This window comes from Sinocyclocheilus rhinocerous, unplaced genomic scaffold (genome assembly GCF_001515625.1).
Source record: "Sinocyclocheilus rhinocerous isolate Xijiao unplaced genomic scaffold, SAMN03320098_v1.1 scaffold460, whole genome shotgun sequence".
NCBI lineage: Eukaryota > Metazoa > Chordata > Actinopteri > Cypriniformes > Cyprinidae > Sinocyclocheilus > Sinocyclocheilus rhinocerous.
Window position 1 is genome coordinate 814409 of NW_015667268.1, and position 4640 is coordinate 819048.

Below are 4640 nucleotides of genomic sequence, written 5' to 3' on the forward strand. Positions count from 1 at the left end.
TTTTTTTTTTTTTTTTTTTGCAAAGCTAGGTGGATGCTAGTGTACCCTGGATGTTTGTTATTTGGTCCAAGTCCAAGTTAAACCCTTAAGTTGCTATAACATTCTGTCTCGGGTCCCTCCTTGTGTTGAACAAACCTGTGATTGCCTTTGTATACCTAGGTGTCAATTTAATACACTTAAATTGTAACATGACAATTGAATTCTCAATGAAATCACAATGTATTGACAACAGCCACTCAGCTCTGCTCAGTCCATGTCAAGTGGACATGTATGGTAAATCTGAGATTTTTTTTTCACCCGTTTTATTGCTTGTATGTGGCTTGCTTGAAAACAGTAAAATCGTTATACAGTAGCATAACAGTGTAACTGATGGCTTGCAATATTAGTTCTGTCTTGATGGATTTAATCAATTCGGCTTGATTGTGTCTTCCCAAAGGCTTCACAGGGAAGCTCAGGGAGCAATATACAGTATGTTACTGTAATAAGGATGGCAGAATGACAGAGAATGCTGGGAAGGGCTTGGATGTGACTGATATTAGTGATGACCCCATCTGATGGCCTATTGTTCAGTAGGGGGTTACGAATCTGCACGGGGCCCAGTGCAAAAAAAATCATTATATGAACCTGTTCATTATCTGAACTGGACCGCAGTGGAGTCAGGCAACTCTACTCTGCTTCAATTGCTCTCTAACACATTGATACTTTGTGTATATTTAATTGGGACAGAATGAAAATAGCTGAAAAGTGTAATAGATCAAGCATGACAACAGAGTTGAGAAGTGCAGTTGCAGGCAATCAAAATATGTCTGATTAGTTTTTGAATCGGGTCTATTTGAGTGTGATTGTTATTAGAGGACGGGTTTGGTGCCTTAATCCAATGAGTTGCGACTCTTGACAAATCTTGTTAACCTTAGCCAATGATACTAATGTCATTGAGGGCTTTAATGCTCTTCATGCTAAAGTGATGATAAGCAATTTTTGTCGCGTTATAGAGCCTGCAGAGGTTTGCAAACAGAGCTGATGATGTTTATCATGTTGCAGTTACAACTGAAGGTCTTTTGAGTGACTGTAACATCCACTCTCATAAAATGGATTAATATACTGCGGTTGACTTCCTGAAGAGTGTAAACACTGTGGTTCGGCGATGCTATCAATTATTGATTTCATTAACTGAGCAGCTTGACCAGTGCTTAACCAGGGCTTAACCAGTGACATCAGTTTAGGGCGGGACATGTTTCTTTTAAGGAGATCGGACGTGCTAAATAGCACACTTATATCAACCTAATCTCATGGGAAACTATTAAGAAGTAGTGATTTTATATGAATTTGTACAATGTGAATCATACAAAAATTTAAATTTTGGGGAAAAATTAAGCATGAAGGTGTAACGACTTCCATGAAGGGAAGTCGTGGCCTAATAGTTAGAGAGTCGGACTCGTAACCCAAATGTTGCGAGTTCGAGTCTCAGGTCCGGCAGGGATTGTAGGTGGGGGGAGTGAATGTACAGTGCTCTCTTCCACCTTCGATACCACGACTGAGGTGCCCTTGAGCAAGGCACCGAACCCCCAACTGCTCCCCGGGCGCCGCAGCATAAATGGCTGCCCACTGCTCCGGGTGTGTGTTCACGGTGTGTGTGTGTGTGTGTTCACTGCTGTGTGTGTGCACTTAAGATGGGTTAAATGCAGAGCACTAATTCCTAGTATGGGTAACCATACTTGGCCACATGTCACGTCACGTAACCTTAACCTTTAAACATACACATTAAATTGTAATGCTAGTGACAGACATCACTGCATGCACCATTCAGCATTTTATTGTCTCTCATTTGCATAAAATTTAGGATTTCTCAATCTTTTGACCAATAGCCACCAAAAAAAACAATCCACAGAAAGAAAACAAAACACAACAACAGCAAACCAGAACAGCCTAGCAACCACATAGCAATGACTTGGTGACCACCTACAACACAACATTCATCATAAAATGTGGTGCAGAATTTGCATAACATTTAATTAAAAGATTTACAGATTGATTCAGGATTTCCTATGATTTCTGACAGATTAAGCATGTATTTCTTATAAAACATTCAGTATCATATATCAAAGGAATGGAAGGCTACTTTGCAAATCCTTAAGTGTATAAATTATATTGAACATAAACATGCATGCCAAGAAAGTAATGAATTATTTAAGCCACCATTATTACTCTGTCACAACCATTTGCAGCATGTATACAGTACATTATATATTTGGTCATGCACTAGCAACAGTTATCCTGGTTAAGCCTGTACAAATAGATAAAGATCCACAACACAGAGGAAATGAATAGCACTGGCCCTCCATCCGTGTCTTGGGGGAAGGTATGGTTGTGGTATAATCAATCCTTCTAATCAAAGCATTCAGCTACAAAACACAACAGGAATCCTGTGAGCTGATGGCTTGATCAATGTATTTTTCCATTGTGGAATGACAAATCATGATGTTTGCTCCTCATAGCTCTCAAAGACACTCAGGCCCAAGGCAAGATCGAGAACAAACTCGCCCAATCATTACATTAGACTGCCCGGAATGGCACTGGTGGATACCTTTTTTCTTCTTCTTCTTTAAAAATAAATAAAAGTAAACTAGAAGACGCACTAATGGCAGTTTGCATAGCTTGACCTTCATGTGCTTTGGAGATCAAGTAAACTGAGTTCTTGTGAGGGAAAAAATGCAAATGTGGAAGCCGAACTGGCTGACGGCCAAGAAGACTGCAGACCGTTTCTGAGGAAAATGATGAATGCTCCGTTTGTTTGTTCCAGGGCTCTCAGCTGACCTCAGACCTGTGATAGACACACTGAGCTGTTCAAACTCTCTGCTTGTAGTGTCACTGAGTCTTGAAGTTGTTCTTTTCACCAATACAGCTTCCCCCCCAAATGGTATTTGTGCTATTTTCAAACTTATCTTTAGACTATTTTACTAAGTAACCTGCACAAAAACAAACCACATTGTAGTGTTTGGTTACTAATGCCAAGCACACATTACAAAACATCATACTGTACAGACTAAAAACATCATTCAGATGAGGAACAGACCAAAATCCATCCTGCTTTTATGAATCTACCCATACAAGTTCATGGTGACCATGGACTATTCAGCTTCAAATACGATAAATAAAAATAAACAAAAGATGCACATTGTATGTAAAAGCGCCATACAACCTGTGTACTTTATTTCAAGTCTTCTTAAGCTATCCTATAGCTTTATATGAAAAAAGGACTGAAGTACTCACTGAAAATGTTCTCAATCTCTAATCAAACATGACGTTCGGTTGTGAGAATTAATGATGTTTGATGTCACTGACACCCAGCCTTTGCCATAGGCAGCATATCTTATTTAAGAGCTGCAGTGGAGGTGAAAATGATCAGTGAATAATAACACGTCAATTACAAGATCCTTCTCCTGCCTGACTCTACTGAAGTTACAGCCCAAAATTTAGTTCACACATTCATGCACACAGCAACACGAAGTTTCATTCTTGACAGCATGTCAACACACAACATGGGGGAATCATTTATTTTGGGGGAGTAGTTTGCACTGTATTTTGCACTGATTTGACCAGAACAAGAAAAATGTGGGGACAATAATGGGCTAATAATTTGTATTTTTTTATGCACATGAATTTGTTCTTAACCTTGTTCTAATGTTAATGAACTAGGAGTATTATAAATGAGTGACCGCATACCAAGGTTAGTAATTAACATAAAACACACCCAGACATCTCCATATAAGGGCTTTCTGTCACAAACTTTGTCACTCATTCTCAAAAACTAGTTCATTACATTCATTCAATTACAGACCTCTCATTAACCTCTTATACTTATACGTCATACACATATGTGTGTTTTTATGAAGTGAAATCTTGCGGCTTGGGCTAAAATGCATCTTTTTATAAATGCATCCTATATATATACGCTGTATATATTAGGGCTGTCAATAGATACAAATTTTTAATCGGATTAATCACACCCTTTTTCTGTGAAATTAAGCATACACCATTTATCTTGTTTAACACATTAATTTTGTCATTTACTATATCCAGCAAAGTAAACCAAAAGATTGAAGGGTGATTCTCACAGATTCTCTGTATTTTCTTCAAGATTTTTTTCCAAGATAAATTTCGATGTCTTTCCAAAAAAGGACGCTTGGAGACTCCAAAAGTACACCAAAGAACCCAATGAGTCCATATTATTTGCTATTGCATCAATACAAAGGAAACCAGCGCGCCGGCGCATTCATTTATTTGTTGCGTAGTGAAGGGTATGTTCAACTCGCATTTGGCGGGTTGGCGGATGTTAATTTCAAACCCTGTATATATACAGTGGGTACGGAAAGTATTCAGACCTGTGTAACAAAGTAATATTTTACTTGAGTTTTTATATTTCTGTCAACTTTCACTTTTACTCCACTACATTTCCCCGAAGCATATTCGTTACTTACTACAAAATAAAGTAGGAAGAACACAGACTGCAAGAAAGCAGGTTTGACAAATCAGTGGTCTGGCGCCGGCAAGTTAGGCCCTGTCCCAAATGTCACCCTAAACCCTTGCGGTCTTTGCACTTGACCACTTGACTACTTATATGATGTATTTCCTGTATTTGG